Source organism: Delphinapterus leucas, chromosome 16 (genome assembly GCF_059928025.1).
Source record: "Delphinapterus leucas isolate spDelLeu-1000000601 "Yukka" chromosome 16, BTC_Dleu_Yukka2, whole genome shotgun sequence".
Classification (NCBI taxonomy): Eukaryota; Metazoa; Chordata; class Mammalia; order Artiodactyla; family Monodontidae; genus Delphinapterus; species Delphinapterus leucas.
Window position 1 is genome coordinate 36020992 of NC_143144.1, and position 20625 is coordinate 36041616.

A 20625-nucleotide genomic window follows, 5' to 3' on the forward strand; every position below is an offset into this window, starting at 1 on the left:
TATGAGGTTAGATCAGTCCCTAACACCATACACAAAAATAAGCTCAAAATGGATTAAAGACCTAAATGTGAGGCTAGAAACTATCAAACTCTTAGAAGAAAGGGAGAACACTCTATGACATAAATCACAGCAAGATCCTTTTTGACCCACCTCCTAGAGAAATGGAAATAAAAACAAAAATAAACAAATGGGACCTAATGAAACTTCAAAGGTTTTGCACAGCAAAGGAAACCATAAACAAGACCAAAAGACGACACTCTGAATGGGAGAAAATATTTGCAAATGAGGCAACTGACAAATGATTAATCTCCAAAATTTACAAGCAGCTCATGCAGCTCAATAACAAAAAAACAAACAACACAATCCAAAAATGGGCAGAAGACCTAAATAGACATTTCTCCAAAGAAAATATACAGACTGCCATCAAATACATGAAAGAATGCTCAACATCATTAACTATTAGAGAAATGTAAATCAAAACTACAATGAGATATCATCTCACACAAGTCAGAATGGCCATCATCAAAAAATCTAGAAACAATAAATGCTGGAGAGAGTGTGGAGAAAAGGGAACCCTGCTGCACTGCTGGTGGGAATGTGAATTGGTACAGCCACTATGGAGAACAGTATGGAGGTTCCTTAAAAAGCTACAAATAGAATTACCATATGACCCAGCAATCCCACTACTGGGCATATACCCTGAGAAAACCATAATTCAAAAAGAGTCATGTACCAAAATGTTCATTGCAGGTCTATTTACAAATAGCCAGGAGATGGAAGCAACCTAAGTGTCCATCATCGGATGAAGGGATAAAGAAGATGTGGCACATATATACAATGGAATATTACTCAGCCATAAAAAGAAATGAAATTGAGCTATTTATAATGAGGTGGATAGACCTACAGTCTGTTGTACAGAGCGAAGTAAGTCAGAAAGAGAAAGACAAATACCGTATGCTAACACATATATATGGAATTTAAGAAAAAAAATATCATGAAGAACCTAGTGGTAAGACAGGAATAAAGACACAGACCTACTAGAGAATGGACTTGAGGATATGGGGAGGGGGAAGGGTAAGCTCTGACAAAGTGAGAGAGTGGCACGGACATATATACACTACCTAACATAAAATAGATAGCTAGTGGGAAGCAGCCGCATAGCACAGGGAGATCAGCTCGGTGCTTTGTGACCACCGAGAGGGGTTGAATAGGGAGGGTGGGAGGGTGGGAGACGCAAGAGGGAAGAGATATGGGAACATATGTATATGTATAACTGATTCACTTTGTTATAAAGCAGAAACTAACACACCATTGTAAAGCAATTATACTCCAATAAAGATTTAAAAAAAAAAAAAAAGGAAGTCAGCACAAGAGAATTCATATTCGATTATTCTATTTATATGAAGTTCACAAACAGGCAGGACAATACTATAATGTGTGAAAATTCATGCATGGGTGGCAAACTCTACAGAAAAGCATAGATGTAGTGACAATAAAAGTCATGATATTTTTTAACTTTGGAACAGAGAGGAGTAGTAAGGAAGAGGGAGCACAGGGGGAGATTACACAGTTTGGCAATTTTGTATTTCTTGATTTAAGTGGTGGTACTTAATATCGGTTTGAGATTAAATCCACCTCCACTTCAAGGTTTGTTCATTTTTATTTATCTATGTTACGTTTTACAAGAGAAATTTAATTTTTTTAATTGAAGCATAGTTGACTTACAATATAATACTAGTTTCAGGTGTATTACATAGTGATTCAATATTTTTTTAGATTACACATAACACCAAAGTATTATATTATTGACTATATTCCCTGTGTTGTACATTATATCTCTGTGATTTATTTTATAGTGTAAGTAGTTTGCACAAAAAACGTTTAAAGAATGCTATATGTCTGGAAAATAAATGAAAGTTTCTCCTTAAAAAAAAAAAGACACATGCACCCCAATGTTCACTGCAGCACTATTTATAATAGCCAGGTCAGGGAAGCAATCTAAATGCCTATCGACAGACAAATGGATAAGGACGGTTGGTACATATACACAATGGAATATTACTCAGCCATAAAAAGGAACAAAATTGGGTCATTTGTTGAGACGTGGATGGATCTAGAGACTGTCATACAGAGTGAAGTAAGTCAGAAAGAGAAAAACAAATATCGTATATTAACACATATATGTGGAACCTAGAAAAATGGTACAGATGAACTGCTTTGCAGGGCAGAAATTGAGACAGATGTAGAGAACAAACGTATGGACAGCAAAGGGGGAAAGTGGCGGTGGGTGGGTGGTGGTGGTGTGATGAATTGGGCGATTGGGATTGACATGTACACACTGATGTGTATAAAATTGATGACTAATAAGACCCTGCTGTATAAAAAAATAAATTAAATTAAAAATAAGATGTTAAAAAAAGAAACTAAAAAACATACTTTATTGCTAAAAACTGCTAACCATCATTGAGCCTTCAGTGAGTTATGATAGTATAATCAAAGATCAATGATCACGTATCACCTTAATAAACATAACAATAATGAAAAAGTCTGAAATACTGTGAGAAATAACCGAAATGTGACAGGCGGGCATGAAGTGGGTAAATGCTGTTGGAAAAATGGCACTGACAGATTTGTTCAATGCAGAATTGCCACAGACTTGCAATTTGTAAAAAATGCACTATCTGTAAAGCACAATAACATGAAGTATGTCTGTAAAGAACTCTTACAACTCAACAATAAGAAAAAGAAAAGCTTATGAAAAGGCAAGAAAAAAAAATAAAATATATGCTATGTGGTAGATTTTCAAGATATGTTTTGGAACTTCCTTTCAGCTCTTTTTTTCCTTTTTTATACTCTCTTTTACAAGCCCATTCTATTTCCAGTCTCATGTGCATTTACCTCTGTTTTTCTTTATTCCCATTGTATTACATATTTGCTCCTCTATATCCAGATCTGAGTATGTTTGATGAAAGCGTTTTCCTCAATTTAATTCAAGTCAGTACCAGAAATCTTCAAGGAACTAATTATCAAGTTTGCACAATATTGAAGCGAACATAGCCATACACAAAAACAAGATGATAGAATAGAACGTGTCTCCACTGTAATTGCATTTTTTCATTTCTCCTGACCTTAATTCAGCCAGGACTGCAGTTTCTCACATGCCTCCTGGGATATCAAAGTCAGCCAGCACCGAGAGAAACTGGCTATGAACCACAATAGTAGACTTATACTCCAGGAAGGTAGCCTGAAAGAAAACACTGTTTTATACAAACTTGTAGTAATTGACCAAATCCTGCTGTTGTATTCTCTTTTGGAGGCCAGCTTGGAAGGCTCCCCTTTTCTAAGCTGCCCTCTAATGAAGGTAAAGCTTTGTGATCCTACCTTTGTTAATCCAGGAAATCAGTCCATCCGTTCTGGCAGACACACTGCTCCGAGAGAGGAAAAAGACAAGAATGGGCACACTGGCTGATTGCAGTTGGTGCTAGTTGATATTGAGAGGAGACTGAAAAGGAAAAATAACAAAAATACTTACACCTATTACTTTTCACTTTATAAGGTATTTCCTCACTTAAATTTTTATAAACCTCCCCTCAGGAAGGTGTTATTAGAAGAAAACAGAAATAAAGCACAAGGATGTTGCCTTTATTTGCTGACCACTTGATGGTTTAGGTTTAAAATCCTAAGGGAGGAATCTGTCAAAAAGGAATAAATTCTATTACCAGAATTATTACTGAAATGACAAAAGTTACCATGGAATGTAGTAAGATTAATGGTATTTCTATATATTAACAATAGATGATTAAAAATACAATGAAAATACTACTTTTTGAAGGCACAAAGAAACCAAAATTCTTGTTTAGAAATTAATTTAACCAAAAAAGGTGAAATAGCTGTACAATGAAAGCTAGAAAACATTGCCAGAGAAATTAAAGAGGACCTAAATAAATGGAAAGAGATAGCAAGCTCATAGAATGGGAGACTAAACATTGTTAAGGTTCTCCCCACATTGATCTAAAGCATATGTTCTCAGCAGGGACAACATCACCCCTTAGAAAGGATGAAAATTTGTTCCAAAAAATCCTCAGATATTACAATGGCTTGTCATTTCCAAGGCTCAACCCTACCTGATAGAATCTTATTCTTTATTATTTAATGTAGCTTGCTTGAGAGGATTTAAATAGAATTTACTTTTTCTCCTTGAAGTTGGTGGGGGGAAGGGCAAAACAATTTTTAAAAAGATTGAGAAATAGTGATCTAAAATTCAAGACAATTCCAATCAAAACTCCAGCAGGCTTTTATTAAATTGACAAGATAACTCTAAAATTTACATGGAAATTCAAAGGCCTTAGCAAAGTGAGAAAAGATTTGGAAAAGAAGACACTCAGAGGACTCAACACAGAGTATATTGGGTTAAGGGTTAAAAAAACATAGGCTAACACATTAGAGAAATAAATTTGCACATATAAGGTCAATTGATATTTTTTGACAAAGCTTCCAAAGTAGTTCAATGAGGAAAGGATAGTTTTGGGTTTTTTTAATGGCACTGAAACTACTAGACATTCGTATGAAAATAAATTGACCTGTACATCATACTATACACAATAATTAATGTGAGACTTACAATATAAATAAACATAAAAGCTGAAACAATGAAAATTCTAAATAAAAACGTTGGTGAATATTTTTGCGAACCCGGAGTGGGTAACAATTTCTTGGATGTTTAGTACAAAAAGTACTAAACATCAAATAAAAAGTCAATGAATTAAGCATCATTAAAATTAAATAGTCTCTTCAAAAGACACCAGTAAGAAAATAAAAAAACAAGGCACAGACTTGGAGAAAATATTCTCAATACATACATCCACCATCATACCGGCTGACAGATGTGTATGCTTGTGAGGTCTGTGTGTCTGTGTGTGAACATGTATGTGTCTGTGTATAAAGCACTTCTGTAACATAAGAATAGGCAAAATAATCCAGTATCCAATTAAAATAGGGGAAACCCTGAACAGACACTTCACAAATAATGTTCTCCAAAAGGCACATGGTAAGATGTTCAGGGAATTAGTAATCAAATAAATGTAAAACAAACCACAATGTGATACCACACACACCCTCTAGAATGGCTATTCCATTCCAATTGTTGGCAAATTTGTGAAGCAACTGATATGCTCGTGGATTACTGGTTGGAATGTAAAGTGGTACAAACGTTTTGAAATACAGTTGGTTTCTTATAAAGTTTAACGTATGCTTACTATACAATCCAACAATTTCACTTTTAGGAATTTCCCCAAAAGAAAACACATTCATGAAAAGACGTGTATAAGAATGTCCACATTTTATTGATATCTTCTCAAAGTCGAAATCTTTTGATGTGTCCATGAACAAGAGAATGGATTAAAAATAATATAGTATGTTTATAGAATGGAATACTATTTAGCCATGAAAGAAAACAAATGACTAATACATGAAACAGCGTTATGTTGAGTGAAAGAACTTTGAAACTTAAGAGTACACACTGCATAATTCTCTTTATATGACATTCAAGAACAAGGAAAAACTATGGTGATAAAGATCAGAACAATGGTTGCCTCTGGGAGATGGGATTGACAGAAAAAAGGGATGAGGGAACTTTTTGAGATGATGGTTACAGGGATGCACAGATTTGAAACAACTTATTGAAATGTACATTTACAAACTGTGTTTTATTTTATGTAAATTACACTTCAATTAAAAAATAAAACATAAGGAAAAATGACAGAAGTAAAACCTATAAATCAAAATCCATTGGAAAGATATATCAAAACAAAACAAAACAGAGACAAATGGATGAGGCCAAAGCATAAGATTTAGGGAGGTACCCTTGTATGATGAAACTAAAGCAATGCAAGGAAGTGATTACTAAAACTTAGGAGAATATTTGTTTATGGGGAATATGAGAGGTATTGCTGAGAACAAGGCATTTTGAGGGGCTTCTGGTATGGCTGACAATATTTTTTTACCTGATTGGTCAAGTCCTAATAAAGATGTTAGCCTCATAATAATCAAATAACTGTACATGCATTCTATAGCAGTTTTCTGCATCTGTATTTTAGTTTACAACAAGTGAGGATAAATAAATAAGTTTAAAAATAAATCAAAGCAATCTGTTTTATATAACATGTTTGAAGAAGACTCCAAGAGTATGAGATTTAAATGAGACTTGAAGGATAAAAAGGAGCTGGTCTTATGAAGAATATGGAAAGATAGGGATAAACGCATGTAGGAAAACTGAAACCAAGTCACTGTGACTGCAGCATGATAAACTTGGGGAACAGTGTCACGAAATTAAGCATGAGCCACAGCATACAAGATTATTGATTTAAATGAGTATGAGTTCTATTCTACATGAATTAAGATATTATAAAGAGTCAAAGTGGTAGAGGAAACACTTTTCATTTGACATTTATAAGAGATTTGACTGTGGTTTTTGTGTAGGAATTTTATTAAAGGACAAGAAGAATGGAAATAGGGAGAAAGGATGATAACAATGTAGATTAGGTTAGAGACACAGTAATTGGACTTGGGAAGTGACTTCAGAGACAGGGAGAAGTGAATGTGTTCAAGGTATTTGGCTAAGTGGGTCACAAGAAGTGAAAAGCTAATAATTCTGGCTGCTTTCCACCAAGATTAACTGAGTAGGTAAGAATCTCATATATGTGTTGAAATGGTAGTAGATTAATGTAGGAAAACATCTGGGAAAGGAAAAGTTCACAACTAATTTTAGGGGTCAAATATCAACACTCCTACCAAAAACCTGAAAGCTTATGTCCACTTCCTGCTACCCCGTTCCACACTGTGGCAAGAGTTCATCTACTTATCTATTAACCCTCACTTCCCAGACTAACTTTTGTTCCAACCACTCTATCATTGTCCCATCCCCTTGCCACCCACACTAACATCCGTCCCTTTAGAATACACTTTTCTCCCTGAATGGAAGACCCTTTCCTAGCATATGCACATGGTTAAATTTGTATCTGTCTGCCAAGGCCCACCTCAAATTTTATTATTTTCTTGGAAGCTCATTGGGAGAGTTCCTATGTGTAGGAGGTGCCTGTCCTGTGTCTATGTACTTCTCTATTATAGTTTTAGCATACTGTGTTTATTGATGCTTTTTCTGTATGCCCCATTAAGATGAAAGTCCATTGAAGACAAGGGTGATATAGCGTTGGTTCATCTTTCTATCTTTATTCTTAACACAGCACATAAGTAGGAGCCAATATTGAATACACATTTATTAAATGGTTGTTTTGGAAGAAAGAGAAAAAATATTTGAAACAATAATGACTAAGAATTTTATCAAGTTAATGCCAGGTACCAAACCACAAATCCAGGAAGCTCAGAGAACTAAGCAAGAAATATGCCCGCAAAAATCTATACCTAGGCATGCAGTTTTCAAACTACAGAAAATCAAAGATAAAGGGAAAACTCTGAAGGAAGGCAGAGGAAAAAAACACCTTCCTATAAAGGAAGATAAGAATTATATCTGACTTCTCATCAGAAACCATTCAATCAAGAAGAGAGGGGAGGGAAATATTTAAAATGTTCAAAGAGAAAACTCACCAACCTAGAATTCTATACCCCACAAAGTTACCCTTAAAAAGTGAAGGAAAAATAAAGACTTTCTCAGAAAAACAAAAAGTGAGGGAATTTGTTGCCAGTAGACCTGTTTTGCAAGACCTATTAAAGGAAGTTCTTTAGGAAGAAGGTAGATAATATAGGTCAGAAATTTGTATCTACACACAGAATGGAAGAGTACTGAAGAAGAAATAAGATAAAATAAAAAACTTTTATTTTTCTTCTTATTAATGATCTGATAGCAGTTTATTTAAAATAATACCAACAGTATATTAGATTATGTATGCTTATGTATATATCTGATATATACATATATTTTACACACACACACACACACACACACACACACACACACCCCTCTATACTCAGTTCCAACCCCTCCAGCCATGGTCATGGACCAGTCTAGCCTCCTTTGGGATCTGGCCAGAGACACATCCATCTATGCCTCTAAAACCAGGCCTGCAGACTTCAAATGTGTCTATGGAACTTGAAACATCCCTGGGGGCTTGATTCTATCTCCTCTCAGCCATGGTCCAGGACCAGTTTTGCTCACCCAGAGACCCATTCAATGATGTGGCAGAACCTCACTGAGACTTGGTGGGAGCCACACCAGCCACCCACCTGGTAATAGACACACTGTGGGCCAACTGAGTACCTAACTGTGGACCCAGAAGCAGACCATTGTCCCAGGGCCACCCTACTGAACAAGGTACTGGAGGCAGTTCCACTGCCTGACTTCAAGACTTATTGTATAGCTACAGCAATGAAGACAGTGTGGTACTGGGGAAAGGAAAGACAGACCAATGGAACAGAACAGAGATCCCAGAAACAGACCCCCCATAAATTCAGTCAACTGATCTTTGACCAAAGGAGCAAAGACAATGCAATGGAGCAAAGATGGACTCTTCAACAAATAGTGCTGGACTAACTGGACAGCCACATACAAAAAAATGAATCTAGACAGACATACACCCTTCATAAAAATGACCCAAGTTGGATCATAGACCTAAATGTAAACAATAAAACCCCTAGACGATAGTATAGGAGAAAACCTAGATGACCTTGGGTATGGTGATGCCTTTTTATATAACACTAAAGACATAATCCATGAAAGAAATAATTGAGAGGCTCAGCTTCATTACAATTAAAATTTCTGCTCTGGGAAAGACAATATCAAGAGAACGAGAAGACAAGCCACAAACTGGGAGAACATATTTTCAAAAGACACTTCTGGTGAAGGACTGTTACCCAAAATATGCAAAGGACTCTTAAAACTCAACAACATAGTTATATAGAAATTATGCTTACATTTATGATTTAAAAAATCAATAGAGGATAACCATGTAATAAAATTCACCAAGAAAAGCTGGATACAGGCGATAGGGTAGCAATAATTTTCCTTCCTTTTTGAAATTACCAGAATTACTTGTAAAGCGTTATACCACATAGTATAAAAATAAAAATTTTAAATACTGTAGTTTTCATTCCACTTTAATGTTCTATAAATCAATTTCTTTTCATTGGCTTATTATACTAACATTCTAAAAGGAGATAATATAAAGATGCTTCCCCTCAAATTGTTAACAAGAATGGTGCGACAGGAGGAAGAACTGTTGCAGCCATCCTGCTGATGTATAACAAGATAAACAAGCCCAGTCAGAAACTGCACCCCTCCAGTCTGAAATCTCTTCCTAGTAGGAAAGCCTTTCTACCAATTTAAATGTATATTCAGTTTTTGAATGGGGCTCAGCAGGGTCAGCCAGAGTGTGATAATGACATACTTGCAGCTCTTAATCTTCAGAGCCTGCCTTAGCCTGCTCTTGCCTTCACCCTAGAGGATTTCCTCTACATCCTTCCCAGATGTGTATCACAATACCCTGGACTCTAATATGTAGTGAAGGCTCCTACACATTCATTTATATACAGCTTGCTTACAGAAAAACTTGCTGAGACATTTTGAAATGGAAACTGGAAGAGAAAAACAAGCAGGAAATTTCCCTATACATGTAGACTCTGAAGCCTAAAGGGAATTGTATTTCCACTTGTAAAGCAGAAAAAAATTGGCCAGCTCAAGGGAGGCATAACAGGTGTCTTCCCAGCTTAGAGGAGTTGGGAGGTACAATGGGTTCATAAAAACAGAAAAAACTAAAACTTTCTACACTCCACTCCTTCAGCCAGGTAAAGTGCTGGCTTTCTCTTCTTACCCTTTCCCAGTATTAGCAGAGCTCGAGGGTGAACGCACAAAAGTACACTGACACCAGGAATCACAAGACCACAGCTGTTGGGGGCTGAGATGTGCTCCATGGGCAGGGTATGCTCCCCTGGTGCTTAAGTGTGGCCACCACCAGTGTTCACAGCAATGGATACTGGATTTTGTACTTTGTTACAACAGCTCCAGAACTGGTTCTAGTCATTGCCTTCAAATTGTGATGCTCTATGCTAGTGAGTAGTCCCTTGACCAATTCGTGGGTTTTTCTGTAGGCACTGCTTTTCTGACCTTTATCTTGGGAAAGGAAATGAGACAGAAAGAGCTGAAATTCCACTTGCACAGCCCAGGACTTCAGCATACCTTCTTCTTGCCCACACATTAGCCTCTCCCTTCCGACTGCATCTTCACACCATCACCAGTTTCCTAGCCTCCCACGGTGCCATGTGAGATACATAAGAAGTAGGTTCTTCTTCCCCTTTCCCTGCATGTATTAAGTAGGTACATATCATGTGTCTGGCATTGTTCTAGGAGCATGGAATAAATAAAGTCCCTATCCTCCGTGAGGTTATATTGTAATGAAGAAGATAAGCAAGTGAAAAGACATAAGAAGTGAGAGATGTACCAGACACAGCTTTACTCTAACTTAAAGGGTTCAGTATATATATGCAACGTTCCATTCCAGAAATCTGTTCTTGAATTTTAATCTTTATTAAAAATGGTACATCAAGCTCAATCCTCTGGGTGTAAGACCAAGGACAAAGATCATTTTTTTCCAAATCCAGTGCTATTCATCATCATCTAAACAAGGTTAAGTTTTTGAGATATAAATTTTTGTTCTTCACTAGGTTTTTAAAAATAGTGCAAGAAGGCAAATAAATTATCCTAATAATTGCACCAACACAACTGTACAAAGATGTTGGTACTGCCAGAGTTGATAAAAAATCATACCTCTGCAAAATGGATCATGGTGTTAGTTAGACCACTCTTATAGGAAAGTGTGAATCTGGCCCCTAGAAGTACAGTTTAAGGGTGACAATCAATGTGCTGAAAGTATACAAGACCAGAAAATCCTAACAGGGCTTGGTATCTGTAAGAACAGCTCATACTTTATTATTATATTATTTCTTTGAAATATGAGAAGTCTAGAGCGTTTATCTTTCAAAATGAATTTTAAAACTGTTTATTTCTTGAAAAGAAACCTGATATAGTTTTCATAGATAAGTTTTATGAGAATATATATATCTTAAATTATGTTTTCTAAATTTACATATTTTTATTGTGAGTCAGTAATTCGTTTTCTTCATATAGTTGCTATAATTTTCTTTTAGAATTTATTCTTATTTACTTAAGTGTTATCACTGACTGCTGCTATACATAGAAAGATAGTTGTTTTGTGTTCTTTATTCACACCTTACTTAAATTTCTTACTGTAATTAATAATTTTTGTCAGTTTAAGCTCTTAGGTTTCCATGGTAGAGTCATATGATCTGCAAATAATGATTAATTTCCCAGCCTTTTCCAATTATATGCTTCCATTTTCTCATACTTTGAAAACTGGATTGCTTACAATTTCCAGAAAACTCTTAAAGAGTGGTTTACATATGACATTGTTATAGACCTGATTTAATGGGAATGTTTCAAGCATTAAAATGATGATTATAGTATTTATGACTGTTGTTTTTATTATTATTATGGTTTAAAAGTGACATCCTCTTAAAGAAGTATCATTCTAGTCTTAGTATTACTAGCAACACAGATATTTTACTTTGCATTTCGTTAAATGTTTCTTCATTGTAAAACTGGATAAACACGTTTGAGATCCATTAAAATATTTTTAGATATTACCAGATTTCTAATTTCAATCATCCATGTATTTTCTATTTATTGGATAAACACTACCTTATAGTGTTTTTCTGTTTTATTATAAAAATCTTTGGCTCACTTTTATATAAACATTTAACCTCTAAAATAATGAGAAATGTGTTATAATTGTCTATTTTGTATTATCTTTACCTTTTTTAAAGTGGTATTTTAGTTCCTTAAAATGAATTGTCTTTTGAAATATTGGAATCTTTCTTATTCAAAGTTATAAGCAATTTTTGTCTGTTTACTATTTGGACTGGACAGTTTTTAAAAAATTATCCTATTTTGAAAACTTTAAAAATTACTCTTATGGACTCCTGGTAAATTTGAAAAAAAAGATGAGCTGATTATTCAACCTTCTCTCTCTAAACATATAATACTTCTCGACAAATATAACAATGTGTCTTGGTATACATAGCAGCATTAAGAATTAAAAGGTGGAATTGCCCAAGCATTATAAATGAAGAAGAATCTCAGAATTAAGGCAAACACTGTAAGCTGAAGACAGAATGCCTCTTAGATTTATACATTTTGAAGCTGCAGAAGCTATGGCTGGAGATTTGCAAAGTAAAATTAAATAAAATTAGACAATTAGCAATATTAAAATAAAGGATAAATTCATTTTTCAAAGACAAATGTAACATTTCAGAAAGAAAATGACCAAATATCACGCTATCAATGAAATCTAACCAATTTCAAAGAATCAACACTATCCCGACTACATTTTTTATTACAATAAAATAAGTTAGAAACCTTCAATTAAATAACAATCTAAACTCTACATAGTGAGAAAATAAAGGATACCTTAATTATTCCATGGTTTAAGAAGAAAGTGTAACAGAAGTTATAAAGGTTCCATTCTAAACAGTAACAAAAGTAATATATGCTAAAACCATGTGGCTTGCAGCTGACGTAATACATAAAAATTGCAGCATTAAGTTCAGTTAAGAGTAAGAAAAAATGAAGTAGTATAGCATTTGAAAGAATCAACTAAGTAAATCAAAAAAGAGTTACATTCCTTACCTACCTTTTCCCCACTTCAAAATGTAGAAAGAAAATAATATGGAAAAGAGTGGACTTGTAATGAAAAATTTTTTTAAATCATAAAAATTTTTAAAAGATAGAAGTGACACACAAAACTAAAAACTGGTTTGTGGAAAAAGACTGAAAATAAAGAAACATAGTAAGACTGAAGAAACAGGATTGAAATAAAGAAAATACTGTGAATGAAAAGCCAATGTGCATGTGGATGCATGCACACACACACACACACACACACACACACACAGAGGGATGCCATTACATTAAGATAATATTTCATTGTATTTAATAAATAAAATTGCTCAACAGTAGAAAATTTAGCAAATTGTCCAGTTCATTTCATAAGGTGGTAAAACTGATGTCAGAAAAATTTAAGGATTGTAAAATAAATGGATATTTTAATTATAACAGAATAAGATGAAAAATTCTAGGTAAAATATTAACAAATGAAATTGAGTAGTGTATTAAAATAAAATATTATGATCAAGTTAAATTCATAACAGAAGTAGAAGAATGGTACAATACCAGAAAATATTGATGTCATTCACTTCATTAAGATTTAAGGGAAATAAATATGATAACCACAGAAGAAGAGGATGTTAAGATACAAAAAAAATTATTGTATGGGACAAATAAATGTTCACACACAAAATAATTAATTTGGTCCCCTCTCTCATACCATACACAAAAATTGACTCAAAGTGCATCATGAACCTAAATGTATGAGTAAAGCTATAAAACTTTCAGAAGAAAATACAAGAGTAAATCACAACCATTCATTAGATAATATCTTAGTTATAACACCAAAAGCATAAGTTATAAGATTGAAAATTTGACTTAATCAAAATTGAATATATTTGTGCTTCAAAGAATACCATCAACAAGGGAAAAAGACAACCCACAGAATGGGGAAATTATTTGTAAATCATATATCTAATGAGGTAATTATATCCATAATATATTTACTTTTAAAAAATATTATAACTCAATAGTTTTTAAAAGGCCAGTAATCAATTTAAAAATGGGCAAAGGATTTCAATAGGCATTTCTACAAAGAAGATTTTAAAATAACAAATAAGCACATGAATAGATACTCAATATGACTGAGTATGAGGCGTCACTGGAGAAAAAACAAAATAAGATACCATATCACAAACAGTAGGATGGTTATAATCAAAAAGACGGACAATAGCAAGTTTTGACAAGGATTGGGAGAAATTACAACCCTTATACACTGTTGGTGGGAATATAAAATGGTGCAGCCCTTTGGAAAACAATTTAGCCATTCCTTAAAATGTTAAAAGTAGAGTTACCATATGACCTACCAATTCCACTCCTAAGTCTCCACTCAAGAGAAATGAAGATATATCTCCACATAAAAACTCATACATAAATGTCCATCAATGGATGAATTAATTAATACACAACATGTGGCAGGTCCAATAATGAAATTTATTTGCTAATAACAGAGAATGAAGTCCTAATACATGCTACGACATGGATGAATAGCAAAAACAGTAAGTGTTATGATAGGGGAAAGAAGCCAGTCACAAAATACCATGCATTTGTGATACTATTTATATGAAATGTCTAGAACAGACAAATTTGTAGAAACAGAAAGTACATTAGTTGTTGCTGAGAGCTGAGTGGGAATTGTGTGGGTGGGAGAGCAAAAGCTTGTTTAATTTAAACAAATTAAAATGTTCATTAATGGGTACCAGATAAAAATGATCTAAAATGATTATGGTGATGGTTACACTACTCTGTGAATATATTCAAAAGCATTAAAAATCGCTTTAAATGAGTGAACTTTATGGCAGGTAAATTATATCTCAATAAAACTATTTTTTAATTAAGATCTATTTTGAGAAATTTGTTTCATAAAGATAGTACTTACTAATAATTCTTGCTAAATGACAGTGAAAATGACCATCAATGGTATTTGTATTTGACCTAACTGCTAGTTACCTTTGTTACAATAATAAATTAACATAATTAAAGAAGGCCAAGATTGGATATATATATATTTTTTTAATATATTTTTGAAATATATATATTTTTAAAAATATATATTTAAAAAATATATATATAAAAGCAAACACGTTGCGTACTTGTTTTGTATAATTTTGGTCCAAGTTTTAAACTATAGCGCTATATATATATATATATATATATATATATATATATATTTTTTTTTTTTTTTTTTTTTTTTTTTTTGCGGTATGCGGGCCTCTCACTGTTGTGGCCTCTCCCGTTGTGGAGCACAGGCTCTGGACGCGCAGGCTCAGCAGCCACGGCTCATGGGTCTAGCTGCTCCGCAGCATGTGGGATCTTCCCGGGCCAGGGCACGAACCCATGTCCCCTGCATTGGCAGGCGGGCTCTCAACCACTGCGCCACCAGGGAAGCCCCAGTGTTCGCTTTTAAGGAAAAGAGGAACTAAAAAGAATAAGGAAGCTTCAGATTTATCTGCATATTCTATTTATTTAATTTAAAAAAATTAAGCTACAAAAATAAAAAAGCCAACATTAACCAATTTCTGCAGTGGATACCATGGGTACATGTTATTACCTGTAATTTACTGTTCTTTAAAATTTACAAATAAATTACTGGGTGATTTTAATATTATTAAAATGTCCTTACACATTGCTAAATTATATTTTTTAAAGAATAATGTTATTTAAAATTATTAAATTTATTTACCAATGGAATTTTTCACAGAATTAAAACAAAAAAGTTTTACAACTTGCATGGAAACACAAAAGACTCTGAAGAGCCAAAGCAATCTTGAGAAAGAAAAACAGAGCTGGAGGAATCAGGCTCCTTGACTTCAGACTATACTACAAAACTACAGTCATCAAAACAGCATGGTACTGGCACAAAAACAGAAATATAGATCAAAGGAACAGGACAGAAAGTCCAGAGATAAACCCACACTCAACTATGGTCAACTAATCTATGACAAAAGAGTCAAGAATATACAATGGAGAAAAGACAGTCTCTTCAATAAGTGATATTGGGAAAATTGGACAGCTATATGTAAAAGAATGAAATTAGAACACTCCCTAACACCATACACAAAAATAAACTCAAAGTGAATTAAAGATCTAAATGTAAGGTCGGATACTAAAAATCTCTTTGAAGACTACATAGGCAGAACACTCTCTGACATAAATCACAGCAAGATCATTTTTGACCCACCTCCTAGAGTAATGAAAATAAAAACAAAAATAAACAAATGGGACTTAATTAAACTCAAAAGCTTTTGCACAGCAAAGGAAACCAGAACCAGAACAAAAACACAACCCACAGAATGGGAGAAAATATTTGCAAATGAAGCGTTTGATAAGGGATTAATCTCCAAAATATACAAAGAGCTCATACAGCTCAATAACAAACAAACAAACAAACAAATCAAAAAATGGGCAAAAGATCTAAACAGACATTTCTCCAAAGAAGACATACAGATGGCCAAAAAGCACATGAAAAGATGCTCAACATCACTAATTATCAGAGAAATTCAAATCAAAACTACAATGAATTATCTCTGCATACTCGTCAGAATGGCCTTCATAAAAAAAATCTATAAATAATAAATGCTGGAGAGGGTGTGAAGAAAAGGGGACCCTCCTACACTGTTGGTGGGAACATAAATTGGTACAGCCAGTATGGAGAATAGTATGGAGGTTCCTTAAAAAACTAAAAACAGAGCTACCATGTGATCCAGTAATCCTACTCCTGGGCATATATCCAGAGAAAACCATAAATCAAAAAGATACATGCATCCCAATGTTCATTGCAGCACTATTTACAACAGCCAGGACATGGAAGCAACCTAAATGTCCATCAACAGAGGAATGCGTAAAGAAGATGTGATACATATATACAATGGAATATTACTCAGCTGTAAAAAATAACGAAATAATGCCATTTGCAGCAACATGGATGGACCTAGAGATTGTCATACTGAGTGAGGTTAAGTCAGATAGAGGACAAATATCGTACAATATCCGTTATATGTGGAATCTAAAAAAATGGTACAAATGAACTGATTTACAAAACAGTAATAGAGTCACAGATGTAGGAAACAATCTTATGGTTACCGGGGGGAAGGGGGAGAGGGATAAATGGGAGATTGGGATCGACGTATATACAGTACTATATATAAAGTAGATAACTAATATATAACTATTCCCTGTATAGCACAGGGAACTCTACTCAATACACTGTGATGACCTATATGGGAAAAGAATCTAAAAAAGATTAGATATATGTATATGTATACCTGACTCACTTTGCTGTACAGCAGAAAGTAACACAACATTGTAAATCAACTATACCCCAATAATTTTTGGAAAATTATTAAATTTATAAAGGTTTACTAAACAATACTATTTATCTAAGTGTCTGTGTGTATCTATTTCCTCTTATAAACATAAAATATATTTTTTATTTTAGCTTTATCACAGTAAGTCACAAAGATACTCAGAAATTATGGAATATTTACCACCAGGCACATTGATGACACAACTTTGTTAAAACATGTGAAATTAAGTACATAACACCCACTAAAGACATTTTTTTCATGGCTATTACCTTGCCAAGTTTTCTACTTTTTCCTGAGAAAACTTTGTCACATATTTCAAATTTACTTAGTTTTCTAATATTATTTGCACTTAATTCTAATCTTGATTAAAATACATCTTCTATGTAAGTAATATTTTTTTCAGTTCTGTACCCAAAGAATTCACAAAAGAACCTAATGCAGATGCAAGGTTCAGAAACCTTAACAAATATCTGTTGAACTAATGAATGAATACATGGAATTTTAGAAGTAATTTCTGTCTTGATATTATGTATTTTTATTAGTATTTCATGGAATTAAACTGTTCAATGTGGAGTTCTCTCTATCTACTGCATTGAAGTCACGCTTATCTTTGCTCCTTACCCTTTGTATTAATATTGTTCTTTTAGGATGTTCTCTACTTACTTCCCCAATCTCTGCTGCTTTGTTCAGAGGAGGAAATACCTGAGCCCTGGGTCTATCCCATCATATCATATTGCGCCAACAGCACTACATGAGGCAAAAACATTTTGATGCTTCTGGCATATGCAGGCTTTTTTAAAAAAATGATATAATGCAAGAAAGCATTTTAATAGCACTTAACCTATAGTAAGCAATTAATGAAAGCTTGTTGCTATTACTTTATTAATTGCTTGAGTGAGGATCAGGGAGGGAGGGAGAAAGATATTCCATATAGTTCAGGTTTCTTCTAACTGGGAGCTCAATACATTTTTTTTTTTTTTTTTTTTGCTGTACGCAGGCCTCTCACTGTTGTGGCCTGTCCCGCCGCGGAGCACAGGCTCCGGACGCGCAGGCTCAGCGGCCACGGCTCACGGACCCAGCCGCTCCACAGCATGTGAGATCCTCCCGGACCGGGGCACGAACCCGTGTCCTCTGCATCGGCAGGCGGGCTCTCAACCACTGTGCCACCAGGGAAGCCCCTCAATACATTATTTTAAAGTAGCATCTCATAATATTGGTTATGTGTCTTGTTTAAGTTTAAAGTCTCTACGATTTCATTCATTTTTAAAATGTAGATAATGGAATCCCTATTTCATATTCTGGATCAGAGAATTCTGGATTAAATACATGTAGGTACACTATTGTGAACTTTCCACAATATTGGGAGGAAAACCTTACACCCTATTCTTATTTTATGGAGGATGGAACTCGTTCCTAAGTATCTTAGGATTTAGGAATAATATAAGTAATCTGTATTTATACAGAAATTTAGTGTTTACACAATGCCAACATGTATTTAATCTCTGATCGAATAGATAAAATATAGAGGAGGACATAAACCTAGATCTCCTGGCACCTTCCATTACATCTCACTGGCTCCGAATCTATTTGCTTCTTTCATTCTCAAGAGTATCTAAAATGATTCTCTAGATTCTAGAAAGACTCAGGCTATGTTGTTCCTACTGTTTTGTATTTGTCTCCTAAAGTAGTGTACTGTGGAGCCTTATTAAGTAAACTAATGGCAAAATAGAATTTTTCACAGACTGTTGGTTAGGTTTAGCATTTAAATCCTTTTAAAATGTAACTCTGTGTGCTGAAAAACATTGCTGAAACATCAGCAGCTCAGCTAGAAGTTCCTAGGGAAGAGATTCTATAGAATACACTCAGATATGTGCAACCACATCCAATTCTACTGCTGCCCAACTGCTGTGTGTTGAAAATAAAATTTCAGTGTGTTACTAACAAATCTTCAAAAATAAAGATATACTGCATATGTTGGGTATATTGGCTTCAGTCAAATCATCTAAAAAAGTCCCGATTATTGCTGAGTCTTGTTGTCAAAGTCTTTTAAAATTCTTTCTATAAAATTATCTAAATATATGAAGTAAATGGAATTAAACTATATGCCAAGAAAGGGAAGAGGTTTGATTACTCATTTTTATGACTCATCTACCCAAATGCCTACGTAGTGCTTAGATTCCTTTACATCTTCCCTTTTATCTCCACACCCAAGATACCTGTCTATCTATCTATCGATCTAGAGAAGGTTTATGATGCAGTACAAAACAAAAGGTGATTGAAGGTAAAATCCTTTCCTGCCTATTGTTCTATTTAATGTGGGTTCTTGAATGAAATTACATAACCGCAGGGAGGTGGTGGGAGATAGAAGCATTGAGGTGAAAAGTCAGGCTAACCCTCATGGGAAAAGAGAAATCCTGTGGTCCTTGTACAGGAGGTACCAGAGGTCCACAAATGGCAGGGAGTTGCACACACTCCTGCACGGGCCAAAGAAGGGTACAGCTGCGTGTGCACCCAGGGAGAAAACAGCAGTCAGAGAAACATAGGAGCCACAGAGTGCTGTGCTCATAATTCTTCGTATTAATTATTTAAGCATATAATCCTTGTGTGTGTCCAAGAGACTTAAAAAAAAATCAATCACTCATGTTAAGCCAAACCCAACAACTGCTGTGAATAATTATTTAAAATGTGAATCTAGGTTTGGATTATCTGTGGGAAAGAGAAATGATTAGTAGAAAAGGAATAGAGATTGTGCAATGCAGTCACAGAAAAGACACAGAAAACTGGCTGAAAGCCCAGCCAAACAGTTAGAGACTTGAGCTCAGGTGTGTGTCAAGAGGACTGATTGAGTCAGATAGGCATTATCTTGCTGAAGTCTAATGGGCCGTGGTGGAACACTCATGGCAGAGTATGTTCATGGTGAAGTAAGACTCCAAATCCCTGTGTGCATGGACAATCTCCAGATATGGGCTCTGCTAAAAATGTTAAATTAACTTTTCCCAACCTCTTTTTCCACATGGAGTATACAATGTACTTTGAGTTTTTGAACTATAGAGTGCCTAGGAAGTAGGTCAAAAAAGAAAAAGAAAATAAATACAATAAAATATTAAAATTGTGAGGTCAAAAGAATCTCTCAAAGAATCATTTTACCCGTATCCTATCCAAATTCCCTTGCCAAAATCATCTTAGACTTTCAATTCTTTGAAAGCCTGTCTGCCTCACTGGGTGGGCTGTTTTTCCTGACCTCCTCGGGCTACATTTGATAAGGAAGGCAGTGTTGGTATCCTGGAATCAACTTAAGAGAAGCTTAAAAAAACTGAAGGCATTTCTCTTTTTGGCTCTAAAAATACCCTCCATTAAACCTGTACAATTTTCCAAATCATGTTGCCCTTCTCCCTTCTTCCCTGTTAAAGCGATCCTTTATCAGCAAAATCACTTGCTTGGGAACTGGCAGCTGAAAACTAGAAATGCAAGATTCTAAGCCCATTAATGCTACAGCAGCCAGACATTTAATAAATATCTGTCATTTTAACTTTGTTCTGTGGTTCTCAACATGTCAGACTTATGGAAAAA

At 34.6% G+C, this 20625-nt stretch overlaps 1 long non-coding RNA gene across 1 annotated transcript in view; it reads right to left on the minus strand.

Annotated features, from left to right (window-relative positions):
* Positions 1 to 2605: 2605 nt before the first annotated feature.
* Positions 2606 to 20625, minus strand: part of LOC149747255 (uncharacterized) — a 36106-nt gene continuing 18086 nt past the window's right edge. Inside the window, exon 2 of the long non-coding RNA XR_016388092.1 lies at positions 2606 to 3502. This is a non-coding gene — a long non-coding RNA (uncharacterized LOC149747255). The remainder of the gene's footprint in view (positions 3503 to 20625) is intronic.